The sequence below is a fragment of the Silene latifolia genome, chromosome Y (genome assembly GCF_048544455.1).
Source record: "Silene latifolia isolate original U9 population chromosome Y, ASM4854445v1, whole genome shotgun sequence".
In the NCBI taxonomy this organism is placed as follows: domain Eukaryota; kingdom Viridiplantae; phylum Streptophyta; class Magnoliopsida; order Caryophyllales; family Caryophyllaceae; genus Silene; species Silene latifolia.
Window position 1 is genome coordinate 343,113,760 of NC_133538.1, and position 15,456 is coordinate 343,129,215.

At 35.5% G+C, this 15,456-nt stretch overlaps 1 non-coding gene across 1 annotated transcript; it reads right to left on the reverse strand.

Moving 5' to 3' along the window:
• Positions 1–15,048: 15,048 nt before the first annotated feature.
• Positions 15,049–15,155, reverse strand: LOC141636298 (small nucleolar RNA R71). The gene has a single exon (XR_012540919.1). It is a non-coding gene; the product is annotated as a small nucleolar RNA R71 (small nucleolar RNA).
• Positions 15,156–15,456: the final 301 nt, after the last annotated feature.

Genomic DNA, 15,456 nt, shown 5'->3' on the forward strand with positions numbered 1-15,456 from the left:
ATTTAATCAGTTGATTAACGTTTACCTAATAACGGTTGGCTTGCTAGAAAGTTTGACGTTATTATCATACAGATGGCGGTGATCAACTGGTCCCTAAAGGTCACACCTATAGGATGTGTTTGATAAATGTGGTTATAGAAATATAATCACATTGATGCCCAATATGACTAAATAGTTAGTCAATGTGTTGATGAGATAATTATTTAATGAAAATTAAATAATATTAGTTGAGACAATTAATCAATCAATTCGTAAATTAAATATAATAAGTTATATTTAATTAAATGTATATAATGTTAGCTTGGACGAATTAATTTGTTAATTCGTAATTAAATATAATCAGTTATATTTAATATCAACAAGATGAATGTGTCATAGTGGTAATAGTGAGGGTACACAAACCAAGAGGTCTTGGGTTCGATCCTCACTAGATGACAATTCAACACATATTATATATTTTTGGAAAGACCAAAAATAAGGAGGAGATACTCCTTATATCGGCCAGTTTGGCCGAAAATTAGGAAGGATTTTTCTTTCCTAATTGACTCTAAGTTTCGGTCTGTATAAAAAGAAAGGGAGAGAATTATTTCTACTCTAATTCTTTTTCTTGACCTAGCCTCTCTCTCTCTCATCAGAAAAAACACAAAAAAACAACTAAATTTTACAGAAAACTTTAGATCGATTCTAGCACAATCAATAAGGGCATATATCATATCGTCTTGGGTGCAACTGATAGGCGAATATCAATTTTGATATTGTTCTTAGGCCATATTTGCTAGGACCAAAGGTTAATTCTGAATCCTTTATACTTTGTTTATGTATTTTGTTTATGACCATTGATCATCATTGTTAAATTCGTTATAATCCCTCTAGTTTAAGGGAAGTATACAGATGATTTCCCACAAGTGGTATCAGAGCACTAGGCCACGTTTTTTAATCTTGATGATTTTCATAAATTTGTATGTGAACAATGAGGATTTTCGAAATTTTTTAGGGTTTTGAATTTTTTTTTGTTCGGCAAATTTTTTTTGTGCCGAATTTGTTTTTTTTCCTGCCGTTTTTTTTTCTTTTAGTTTGATGATATTTTTCCATTATATTTTTCATATTATATTTTATAATCAGTTAAAATTATCATATGAAGAATTGGTAGTTTTTGATTTAATGCAGATTAAGTTAAAATTAAATGGAATCGTCATGTTTATGATGAAAAGATTGTTTTTGCTATATAGTTTTTGACATATAAATAAATCATGTTTATTATTTCATATGCTAATCATGTTCTAATAGCAAATGTAAACAATTTTGTCATCAAATCTTGTTTTAGGGCATATTGCCGCAAAAGAAAGAAAAAAAAAGGGGAGGACGTTTTTTTTAGGGTTTGCCGTAGAGAAAAAAAAAATTTGTTGTGTTTTTTTTTTTTTTGCTAAGCCGAGAAGAAAAAAAAAAGTAAAGTTTTGTTTTCTTGTTTTTTGCCATATTGCCGAAAGAATAAAATATGGAAAGTTTTTTTTTGTTTTTCCTAATTGCCGAATAAAAAAAAAAGGGGCCTGTTTTTTTTTCAGCCGTGTGGAGCTGAAATTATGAAAAAAAAAAAATTTGTTTATTTTTCAGCCGAGACCAAATTATAATTGGTTTTTGTTTTTGTTTTTTATTTTATTTTGGCCAATTAGTTATTGTGAATCGGTTCACAATTTATAGATACCGAGTTATTTTAAAGTAGTTTAAAATTTTGACAGATAGAATTCATATTACAAGTTTAATATGGATTAATAATGAAATTAATGTGATTAATTGCGGAAATTTCACTTAATTTAATTTAAATAGGTGGTTTGGATAAATTAATCAACATAATTAAGGAATTGTGTTATGTATGTTTAATTTATTTTTAGTTGAAGCTTTTAATTTTGTTGAATGAATCGAATGAATGAATTTTATTTACGTATTTAATTTTGCAATTGGTTGTAATTTGTAATACTTAGTGTGGCCTTAGTCAAATTATGTTTTCGTAATGAAGGAAACATGATTTTTATGTAATTATGAGATCTCGAATCTCCTTTATTTTGGTTTTGGGTTTTGAAATTAGAATGTAATAAATAGGTCAATTATGTAATTTTATTTATTGTAATTTCAAAGAAGACTAAAGATGAAAATTCAAGCTCACTCCCGCTACATGGATCAAGATGGAACATCAAGACAAGCTTCTCGGGTCCAAGGATGGATTCCAAACTTGTATTTATTGTTCATTTTGATAGGATAGGCCACACTAGGACTTTTCTTTGTTTTTTTACGTTTTCATTATTATTGCGTTTCATTCACATGTTAGTAATTGCATCATATTCCGCCTAAAACAAAACCACCTACTTCTAAAATGCATGAAAATTGACTCATATAGGTTGTATGTTAGTTTTCATGGACATGCAGATGTCACAGTCTATAAGCCATCACCTTAGTTTATTCATTCTCGCATGCTAGATTATAGTTCACTTAAAATGAATTTAAATAAAGTTGATGGGATCTTCCTCTAAAACGGAAATTGAGATTAGTCTTTATAAGGGCAAACATCTATGAATCCCTTCTTCGTCGGTAGGCCTAATATGACCCCTTCTACGTTGGGTAAGTAGTTGTGTTGACTTAGTTTACCTCAACATCATAGTCCGAAGAGTTTCTCGTGATTATGATGGACTATAGATAGAATTTACAGAAATTTATCGACCAAGAATTCTAACGGTAGAATTAGCTAAAAGGTTAGCTTATCAATTTACAGAGAATTGAGTCTTGGGGTCATTTATATAATTCTTGAGGGAGGTCAATTGTATAAATGTTTTGAGTCTTCGCGTTATGACATTAGTTCATTAGACTTAAAATCAAAACGATGCACATGCTTATTATTTTTATTCTTCTTTCGCAGTGTAGAACACGTTTATTATCAAAAATACTGTTACAACAAATGGCTGGAAATAACGCAATCCCAATGCCTAGTGCCACACTAGATCGTTCGTCCTGGCTTAAAATGTTCATGGACCAAATGAATCAGTCCACTCGACTGAAGAATGATGGGTCCAATTTTGCGGGCGGGAGGCGGCACTACGGAATGCTCCATCTGCGACGGTAAGCTCGGTATTTAACGAGCCATTACCGGCCAACCCAGGCCCCAATGCAGGAGCCAACGAGTCACTCGCTTATAGTGATTTCGTTATGGAAGCGGGTGCGATAAAGAACGTACTCATCTTTGCAATGGAAACCAATTTGCAGAGACGCTTCATTGCCCAAGGTGCAAACAAGATTTTCACCATGCTCACTAATGAGTTCTCAAAGGCACCGAGAATCATTACATATGAGCATACCTGTCGCTTCTTTGATGCGAAACTCGAGAAGGGCCAACCGGTTAGCCCACACATTCATCACATGATTGAGAATGTCGAGAAGCTGGAGGCACTGATTTTAAAATCAGTGAAAGCATTGTCATTGACCGAATGCTTCATTCTCTTCACGATGGTTTTGCCCTTTTCAGGGCGAACTACTACATGAATGACTTGAAAAAGAGTCCTCATGAGCTACACTCCCTTCTCGTACAGACCGAGAAGGATATGAATTTGAGTGGGAGCATGAAGCAGGATGTTCTCACGATTTACAACAAAGGAAAAGGTAAGGCCAAGGCTCATGGCGACCTAGCTGTAGGTAAGCCAAAGTTTAAGAAGCCAGGAAATGGTAAGAGTGCGCCTGGTGAGACTAGTGGCTCACAGGGTAAGGCAAAGAGCAAGGGCGGTGACATAGAGTGCCACCATTGTCACAAGACTGGACATTAGAGGAGGAACTGTCCCGTCTACCGTGAGGACATCAAGGCAGGCCGCGTCGTTCCTGTTGGTATGTCATCTTATATTCATATGATTGAGATTAACCATGCAAGTTTCGGAACTTGGGTCCTAGATACTGGTTGTGGTTCTCATCTGTGTAATCATTTGCAGGGCCTAAAGAACATCATACCTCTCGAAAAAGGTGATGTGGACCTGCGAGTCGGGAATGGAGCACGAGTTGCTGCTGCCTCGAAGGGAACATATGTAATCCAACTCCCTAGTGGTTTTGAGTTATCTTTAAATAACTGTTACTATGTACCCAGTTTATCTAAGAATATTATTTATGTTTCCGTACTTGCTAAAGACGGTTTTGCATTTTCAATAAAGGATAATAGTTGTATTTTCTCTTTTAATGAAATGATTTATGGCAAAGCAGTTTCCATGAATGGAATTTACATTTTAGATCAAACCATGGAAGTATTACACATGAATAATAAGAAATTAAAGGTTGGTGACAAAGATCAAACCTATCTATGGCATTGTCGAATGGGACACATAAATGAGAAACGCGTGAAGAAAGTCGTCGATAATGGGATTATTCCCGCATTCGATTTTTCTACAAATGGCACGTGTGAATCATGTCTCATTGGCAAGATGACTCGAATTTCCTTCAAAGGTGTTGGAATGCCCGCTGGTGACCTATTAGGACTCATACATACGGACGTATGTGGACCTATGTCAATTACCGCTAGAGATGGCTATAGATATTTTATCACTTTCACGGACGATTTGAGTAGATACGGATATGTCTACTTAATGAAGCATAAAAGTGAGTCCTTTAAGAAATTCAAGGAATACCAGAATAGGGTACAGAACCAACTGGGTAGAAAGATTAAAGCACTCCGTTCAGATCGGGGTGGCGAATATCTTTCAAATGAGTTTGATCAACACCTGAAAGACTGTGGAATCGTTTTGCAGTTAACACCACCTGAAACACCTCAATCGAATGGTGTGTCCGAACGGAGAAATTGAACCTTACTTGATATGGTTCGATCCATGATGAGTCACACGGTAGTGCCTGATTCATTATGGGGTTATGCTCTTTTGTCAGCCGCTCTTATACTTAACCGAAGTCCGTCTAAAGTTGTCGACAAGACTCCATTTGAAATGTGGAAGGGAACGGTCCCCAACTTGTCCTTTATTCGGGTTTGGGGCTGCGAGGCTTATGTCAAGTGGAGACACGAGGATAAGCTCGGCCCGCGATCGGTCAAGACATACTTTATAGGTTATCCAAAAGGAACATTTGGTCATTACTTCTATTCGCCTACCGAACATCGAGTTTTTGTTGCGGCTAGTGCGACGTTCTTAGAGAAAGAATTTCTCGAGAACAAATCGAGTAATAGAACCTTCGAGCTGTCGGAGATTCCAGAACCAACAACCGAGGAACAGATGGAGGAAGCTGTACCTCCAACTGATGATACGGTTAATATTCCTGAGGAACCTAGGAGGTCGGGTAGGGACTCTCATCCTTCAGACAGATACATTGGTATGGTCGAGGAGAATGACGTTTTACTTCTAGAAAGTAATGAACCCGCAACCTATAAAGGTGCTATGGCCTGTTCCGACTCAACGCTATAGCTCGAAGCCATGCAATCCGAGATGGACTCAAGTGCACGGATTGCATTATGATGAGATTTTTGCACCTGTAGTCATGCTACGTTCCATTCGGATAATCTTAGCGATTGCCGCATTTCATGATTATGAAATTTGGCAAATGGATGTGAAAACCGCCTTCTTAATCGGTTATTTGGAGGAAGAGTTGTACATGGTGCAACCCGAAGGTTTCATAGATCCTAAGCATCCTAAGAAAGTATGCAAGCTTAAGCGTTCCATTTATGGACTTAAGCAAGCTTCTCGGAGTTGGAATCATCGTTTCGACCAAGTGATAAAAGAGAATGGTTTCACTCGATCGGTCGAGGAACCATGCTTATATATCAAGTCGAGTGGGAGCAAGATTGTATTCTTGATATTGTATGTCGATGACATACTCTTGATTGGGAATGACATTCCTCTCCTTTCTTCGGTTAAAGAATGGTTGAAGAACCATTTCCAGATGAAAGATCTGGGTGAGGCACAGCGTATTTTGGGAATCCGTATCTACCGAGATAGACCACGACGGACGTTATCACTTAGTCTGGAGTCTTATTTGGATAAGGTTCTTGAGAGGTTCAGCATGACCAACTCCAAGAAGGGGAACCTTCCTATGACGGCTGGGATGCAGTTGAGCAAGTCTCAGTCACCCACGACGCCTGAAGGGATTGAGCGCATGAGTCGTGTTCCTTATGCATCTGCAATAGGATCGATCATGTATGCCATGATATGCACACGTCTAGACGTGGAATATGCATTGAGTATGACGAGTCGGTGCCAAAAGACTCCAGGTGAAACACACTGGATAGCAGTCAAAAATATCCTCAAGTACCTACGGAGGACTAAGGATTGGGTATTGACTTATGGAGGCGATACTAAGCTATGCGCAACCGGTTACGCAGATGCTAGCTTCCAAACAGATCGAGATGATTCAAAATCTCAGTCCGGATTCGTCTTCACTCTTAATGGTGTTGCGGTCAGCTGGAAGAGTTCCAAACAGAGTGTTGTAGCAGATTCTACTACTGAATCCGAGTACTATGCCGCTTCGGAGGCAGCAAAGGAAGCGATATGGGTGCGTCAATTCTTACAAGGGCTTTCGGTAGTTCCTAGTTCGAATGACCCGATCACCATCTATTGTGACAATAGAGGTGCCATCTTCCAGGCTAAGGATCCAAAGTCTAGCAACAAATCTAGACATATACTTCGGAAAGCTCACCTGATCCGTGATTACGTGGAGCAAGAAGAGATAGTGATTAACAAGATTGCGACGGATGATAACATCGCGGATCCTCTCACCAAACCGTTGAATTATGATAAGCATGTAGGGCATGTTAATTCCATGGGAATTTAACATGTTCCTGAGTTGTAGTACTTGATTATGGATTTAATACATTATCTTTTTCATATACTATATTTAACTTCATCGTTTTATATATAATATTTTGTTTTTCATGTGGATTGTAATGACAACATTGAACGCCATAAAGTGAACTGAATTACATTATATTTGTTTTGGTCTGTAATCGCCAATGTGAGCTAATAACTCCGGCTATTATATTGTGCAGTCGATTGATGGTGGGTTCAACGAGCCATAAGTCAAACGGTTGACTAATCGATCACAGATACGAGATTATGACGATACCTCGTAGGACAACTTTTTGTGACAACGTAATGGAGTCCTAAATGTTTAATAACATTCGGTGCCAGGTCGTGGATAGGACATCCATTGTGTTCCTATAGTCGATTCTTTTGACTATCGACTGTCTCTTGAGATTAAGGCAGTTTTTGGGTGACTTTGGTTTCTTTCTCACGGTCTGCCGTAACTGGAGGCTCAATAGATTTTTTCTGGGTCATTTCATACTGCGCTTACATCTGCAGGATTCGAGTTGAGGAAAATATCCAATCCATATCAGGTATAGTTATTTCTCAGGGCCACTCGAGGAGTTGTAACAAAAATGCATGGCCATGCTCGAATGTTGATTCGTTTATCAGTTAAGTTACTCTCTAGTCGGGGAAACCACTCTTGATATTGATCGCTTGTAAAATACGACCTTTGTGAATTCGGATTTGCAAATTGTTTTACATTGAGTGGGAGAAATTTTATAGGATATGAGAATCGGTTATCGCACATACACTTATGAGGACAAGTGGGAGTTTGTTGGAGCTTGTGTCCTCCACAAATTCGTGTGATAACATTTGTAAATCTCTTACAGGTTCACAAGGGTATACTTCGTATATTTAATCAGTTGATTAACGTTTACCTAATAACGGTTGGCTTGCTAGAAAGTTTGACGTTATTATCATACAGATGGCGGTGATCAACTGGTCCCTAAAGGTCACACCTATAGGATGTGTTTGAGAAATGTGGTTATAGAAATATAATCACATTGATGCCCAATATGACTAAATAGTTAGTCAATGTGTTGATGAGATAATTATTTAATGAAAATTAAATAATATTAGTTGAGACGAATTAACTGTCAATTCGTAAATTAAATATAATAAGTTATATTTAACTAAATGTATATAATGTTAGCTTGGGCGAATTAATCATTAATTCGTAATTAAATATAATCGATTATATTTAATATCAACAAGATGAATGTGTCATAGTGGTAATAGTGAGGGTACACAAACCAAGAGGTCTTGGGTTCGATCCTCACTATATGACAATTCAACACATATTATATAAAAAGAAAATTAGGAAGGATTTTTCTTGGCTTGCTAGAAGTTTGACGTTATTATCATACTGATGGCGGTGATCAACTGGTCCCTAAAAGTCACACCTAAAGGATGTGTTTGAGAGATGTGATTATATGAAAATATAATCACATTGATGCCTTATATGACTAAAAGATTAGTCCATGTATTTGACTAAAAGGTTAGTCAATGTGATGATGAGTCGATTATATAATACAATTAATAAATATCAGCTGAGACGAATTAATTGTTAATTCGTAAATTGAATATAAACTGTTATATTTAATTAATGTATATAATGTTAGTTTAAATGAATTAAGATGTTAATTCGTAATTTAACATAAATGGTTATATTTAATTAGCAAATTATAAATATGTGATATTTATAGTTAATGTATATATTATACGAAATTGTCATAATAATTGATGACAGACCGGTATTAATAAATCGACTACAAACTGTTGTGTGTGGACTTATTAATACGTGACGACATAAATGACAATTGATAATGATACACATTTTATACAATATGATAACAACCTAATATAAGAAGATTTTTCTCCTTATTTGTTTGGGTTTTACACGTTTAAAGGGGAGAAAATTAAGAAAAAGATCTTCCCCTCTTTTCTCCTTTTGGAAGGTTAATAGGAGAGAGGATAGGATCATTTTCTCTCTTGATTTTTTTCTCGATACTCTTATCACAAAACCCTAAAAATTATTAGGAATTAGGGTTCTCTTTCTAGCAAGAAAAAGGCTTTTCTCGGAGCATTTTGGGTGCAACGATTAGGAAAATATCGATCTCGATATTTGTTCTTAGGCCAAATTGCTAGGACCGGAGGTTAATTCTAATCTCTATTCTTTTGTTTATGCATTTCGTTTATGACTCGTAATTTCATATTTCATAATTTCGTTATAATCCGAATTTTCTTGATGAAATATACCGATATTTCTAACAGATAAGGGATGAATCGGCACACCGTGCCCAAATTAATATGAATTTGGATCTCGGAATCATTTATAATAGTTGGGTAGAGGTCACTATATAAATGCAATACTTGTTCACAAGTATTATTAAAACGATATATGTTAATTATTTCCTTTTCGATTTTGTAGTTATTTATTCGCAATGAATTCATCTAATACTCCTACACCAATCACCATTGATTCATGGCTCCAATCATTCGATGAAAAGCGCTTCGAGTATGACAATGATACGATTAGAGAATTACGTTGTGGGATTGGTCAGGATGGAAATATTTGCTTCTTTACCACCTCCACACCACCCACTCCAATATTAATGCCCAGCACCTTGGTAATAAAATCTTGTGAAGAAAATCTCGCTAAACCCAAGGCATCCTTGTTTGAAGAAACAAGGAGAAATATTAAATTCAGTGGGAATTCTACCAAGAATGTTCTTGCAACTGAAAGGAGTAATGGTATTAATAAAGGAAAGGCAAAGACGGGTGAGAAACCCAAACCTGATAATGAATTGGAAATGGATAGTGAGACTACCACAACCAAGACCAAGAAGGGTGCCCAATCTTATGAAGAATGTCATTATTGTAATGTCATGGGCCATTGGAAGCGAAATTGCCCAAAGTATTTGGGAGATATCAAAGTTGGACTTATTACTCCAAGTGAGACTTGGAAATGTGGAAAAGCTAAACAAGAGTGATATAAATCTCCGACAAGGAAATAGAGCTAGGGTAGCCGCCACTACGAAAGGGACTTGTGTACTTGTTTTAGATAATAGCTTTGAGTTGTTATCTACATAATGGTGATTATGTACCTATTTTATCTAAAACATTATTTCATGTTACATGGAAGGATTCATATTTCGCCATCAAAAACAATTGTTGTATTTTGTTGAATATGACTTGGCTGTGAGCCAAATCACTTTTATTAATGGTATTCATGTTTTAGACACTTCCAACTCAATTAAAGATATCTATAACATACAATACAAAAGACTCATAACAAGTGATCCAAATGATTTGTACATTTGGCTTTTTCGATTAGGTTACATAAATGAGAAACGCATTAAAACGCTAGTGTCGACTAGAATTATTGGACCATTTGATTTACAATCATATGGAATATGTGAATCTTGTCTACTTTGAAAAATGATTTGTACTCCCTTTAGTGGTAAAGGGACATGAGCAAGTGATTTGTTGGAACTAATACATGCCGATGTATATGTTCTAATGAGCATCACCGCAAAGGGAATTTATGACTACTTCGTCACTTTTACCGATGATTTAAGTAGATATGGGTATATTTACTTAATCAAAATTAAAGTGAAGTATTTAAGAAATTTGAGAAATTTCTAAATGACGTAGAGAATCAATTGAACAAAGTATTATAACATTACGATCCGATCGTAGTGGCAACGATCTAAGTAATGAATTTGATTTATTAAATATGGATTATGACCTAGTGTCACTACCCATAAGATCGAACTAATATGAGTCGGTTTGAGTTATCGAACTCAAATTTTGGGAATTAGTAATCCAAAACTGACACGTAATTCTAAATGGATGGTCAACCTGGAAATACCTAAAATAGAGAGTCTATTTAACAAATTACATGGATCAGATTCGCATATAACATGAATCAAGCTGCCATGATGGAGCTGGTCTTTTATGAGCTAATGCGTTAGTATAGAGAAACTTCCAATACTCCACCATATATGTTTGTAACTCACAAAGCTATATCTCAAGAAGATAGATGTATTTTTGAGAGATAGAGTGGGAGTAGATTGGATCGTTACAAACATGTCTTATAGTTAAAGTGTTACTTTGTGAAAGTAATGGAATATAATCTATAAAGATACAGTGGGAGTATAGTTCAGTGGAAGTTTAGCACACATGTCTTATTGTTAAAATATTGCTTTGCGAAAGTAATGGTATTATGACCAAGTCCCAAATCAACCTTGTTGCATATGAGCTATAGCATTACAATCCAAAGATTGTTACTCAAGAGTAGATTTACTTTAAGGCGAGGGTCTCCTTAAAGGTAAATAGAGCTTTAGAGTACCTAAGTGCATAGATCGACATGAAGATGTTGATCAAGATAAATTATGTTAGGAATCGCCACATTTCATTTTGATGAAGGATAGCAAATGATATTAAAAATTCGCTTTTCTAAAATGGGAATTTAGAGAAGGATGTGTTTGGAACACAAAACCTTAGATAAAGATCTAAGAATCCTAACATATTATGCGTAGCTTTCTTAAGTGATCCTAGAATGGTCTTAAGCAAGCATTAAAGGATTATACTTTTCGTTCATGTGATAATAGTGAATGGTTTCATTCACATGATTGAAGAATCATGATTATACATGAAGTTAAATGGGAGCTAGAATTGTTTCTTCATGTCTTATATGTTGATAACATATTACTTATTGAAAATAATGTACCAATGCTCTGTTCTGTGAAAGAGTGATTGGAGACTTGGAAAGGGATGTAAAGTATTCTAGATTTTGAATCTATGTGAGAGAATATTATCATAGAATTGTGAGTCTTATGATGATAAGATATTTTTGTATCTGTTTAACATCAACAAGGTTGAATGGGTTATTCATGATGATGGAAGTGGAATTACTATGATGGATTCATAGTCGTTCACTGAACCTATTAAGTTGTTGATTACATGAAATCGTTTGCTAATGTTTCCGCCATTAGAATGATCATGTATGCCAACAGACGCACATGCCATGATGTGACATATGCCTAGAGCATGATAAGTCAATGACAAGATAATTCCCATGATCTAGCTTGTGAAAGCCTTAAAGAACATCCTTGAGATTCTTGAGAAGAATTAAGGATTCGTTCATATGTTTGGATGATAAACTAACTTATATGTTGAAGTGTTGCACAAACTTTAGTTTCCAAACCAAAAGGGATTTGTTGAAATCCTAGGATGTCTTATTGACTTAGGAGTAAGAGACTAGAAAAGTGTTTTAGTTTCGTGCATTGCAAAATTCTATAAAAGGAATCTAAGTAAATTGTGATAAAATGGTCAACATAGGGATTAAGGGTGAATCCCTCAACAAATGACTTTATCACAAGTTATGTGATAACAGTGGGAGCATCTTTCAAATTAAAGAGTCCAAATCTAGTAAGAAGTCTAGACATACACTTAGATAAATACATGTTATTAGATATAACATTGAAAAGAAGGAAATTGCAAATGATAAAGTTGGAATATATGGATATAGGGTATATCCACTTGCCAAACTTTTATTGCATTTTAAATTGGTGTAAAAGGTACACTAAAGATTATAAGATACGAAGTAGTAATAGTGTATTGACTATTCATATGTGATAATCGCATTTATCGTTTGAGTTTTATTAAACTCACCCGTTACCTTGTTATATCCAAATGGGTTGTAGAGACAAGTTGAACCCCATTAAAGTGAACTGGATTGAAATGGTATTCGCCCCTAGTTACTTATATGAGGTGACGTCTTGAAGTGACTAGAGTGTGATGCGATTGATGGCAAGTTCAAGTGCCATAGAGTCATGTAAGATGACTAGTCGATCACATAGATAGACTGTATGGGACACTCTGTCGGGCAGTGACGGCTTATAGAGTTCTGGCAATTCATAAATCCTGGCCGTGGCAAGAGCTGCTATAATATTATTATGAGTCATTTCTTTTGACTAGAGACTATTCGCCCAAATTGGCACAAATTTCAGATTAGCTTTGATTTATGCTCTACGACTGGCGAAAATGAGTCAAATGGGTATATTTTGGGTTATGATGAACTGTGGCTGAACAAAGGGAATAGTGCGATAGGAATTGTCCACCCCTTGTCAGGGTTGTTTAAAATCTCAAGGCCACTCGAGGAGTAGTGAACTGGAAATGCGTGGCCACGCTCGGAAGGTATCTATGGTAGATAATTTCGGTCAGATAGTTACACTCTAGATCGAGGAAACCACTCAAGATATGATCAAGTCCAAGTACGACCTGCGAGACACCTTGCATTGAGTGGGAGATTGTAATAGGACAAGAGAATTGGTGACACACACTTGTCTCGGACAAGTGGGAGATTGTTGGAATATGTGTCCTCAACAATAGTGCGATCACATGATTTAATATCACAATTAAATCTCATATTAAGAATACGTAAGGGATGATTTATTATATAATCAACTGATCATCATTAATCGGTAATGATTGGCTGACTAGAGTTTGACATTACTGTCGTACGACGGTGGTGGTCAGTTGATCCCTTAAGGTCACACCTAAAGGATAATTCCCATAATATACAAATTGATTACCATACAAGTTGATAAATTCCTTAAAATTGAACAATTCACTTGTGAGAGAGAATATTGATATCTTATTGTAATGCGATTAAATAAGATTTATTTTAGTAACTGAAATACTTTATTATTAGAATTGTTTATTGTTTGTGAAACAATTGAGATAAAAATGAATGGTTAATTATAATTACAAGATGTTGTGAATCATAATTATATGACTCATTTTATTTATGTGATCAAGTATCACTAGTCAATTTGTTGTATGTAATTTAATTAATTTATAAAATGATATTTATGTGATAAATATGCGTTAAATTAATTAATAACATGTAAAATACTATATGTGACATATTGTGTGACAAATGACAAATTGACAAAATAAAATGGTAGATCATTTAATGTAGGTTGGACCGAAATGGAGGGAGTGTTAGTGGGTTTTGTTTGTTTTATTTTATTTGATAAAATAGCACGATGATGCCTACCTACAACTAGCCTTACACCTACTCTTACACATCTTACACATCCAATTCTTGTGAAGACAAAAAGAGGAAAGTAAGATGCCCTCTTTGGACACACCCTACCCGGCCTCCACCTCCTCTTTATGAGAACTTTGTTCTCATTTTTCCATTCACTCATTCATTCATATTTTTCTACATGCAAAAATATTCTCATATTCTCTCAATCTCTCTAAAACAAGTTTTTAGAAATACAAGCATTTATTCATCCATTCTAATATAAAAATAAAATTACTAGTGTAGTAATAGTGATAATATTAGAATCAATTTTAAGGATACTAGTTTATTAATCTAGTTAATTAGTATACTAGTTTAAGGGATAAGTCTTGGGTGCAATCTAAGGAGGATCTCTACTTTGGGATTTTTGGAGGATCATCCAACATATTAAGCTCAAGAACAAATAAGGAAGGTGACCTTATTTGTGCCCTATATTTCGGACCTATATACAAAATAAGGGACATTGTTTTTCTTCATAAATCTCTTATTTTGTTATGCATGCACTAGATCTAAAGAACAAATAATTAAAAAGTTAATTAATTCACTATTAGAGGAGTCTAACAAGAGGTAAATAAACCTAACACTTACTTGCTATGCTAGTAGTTGGATATAAATGTGTTTGACGGCGGACAATGACCCGTCGCATCAAAATGGCGCCGTTGCTGGGGACGGTGTTGTGTATTTGAATTGTTCTTTTGTCTATTTTTAGTTGTGCTTCTTCTTGAGGAACCTTGGCTCCTTAAGAACTTTGTTTCTTTTTTGCTTTAGTTGTTTTCTTGTTGTTTTGAAATGCCTAATTTTACCGACTAATAGTCCTGACCCCGACTTGTTTGGCTCAGCTTTCATATTAAACCGGGCTTTATTGATTTAGTGGAGCGAAATGCATTTCATGGGTATGAGAGTGAGGATGTGTTTGACCTCCTTGGGAGTTTTGTGGATTTTTGTTGTGTGTTGAGGAATGATGAAGTACCCATTGACACCATAAAACTCATTCTATTTCCTTTCTTTGTTAAGGGTGAAGCTAAAAGATGGTTGAAATCACACCCACCTAACACTTTCACCACTTGGAAAGATCTCGGTCTAGCCTTTATTCGAAAGTTCTTCCCTCCTTCTAAAACCACCAAATTTAGAAATGAGATTCTTACATTTGAACAAGATGAGTTTGAGAGTTTGAGCGAGTCTTGATGGAGACTTAAGGGCTTATTGAGATCGTGCCCCCATCATGGAATACCACTTTGGTTAACCACTTTGACTTTCTTTGAAAACATGCTTCCACACTATAGAGATATGATAATTTGTGCTTCTAGTGGAATGTTTTATGATTTGGAAGTTGAATAAGGTTATGAATTAATTGAAAAGATGGCTAGTGACGATGAGAATTTGGGCTATAGGAGAGTGAGAGCTAGGAGAAGACCATAATGGAGAGATGAGCCAAATATTCATTTTTTGCATGATGAACGTGATGTTTCTCATTCTCTTGATAATATCTATGATTCTCATGCTAGTTATACGCCTCCTTCCCCCATGAAT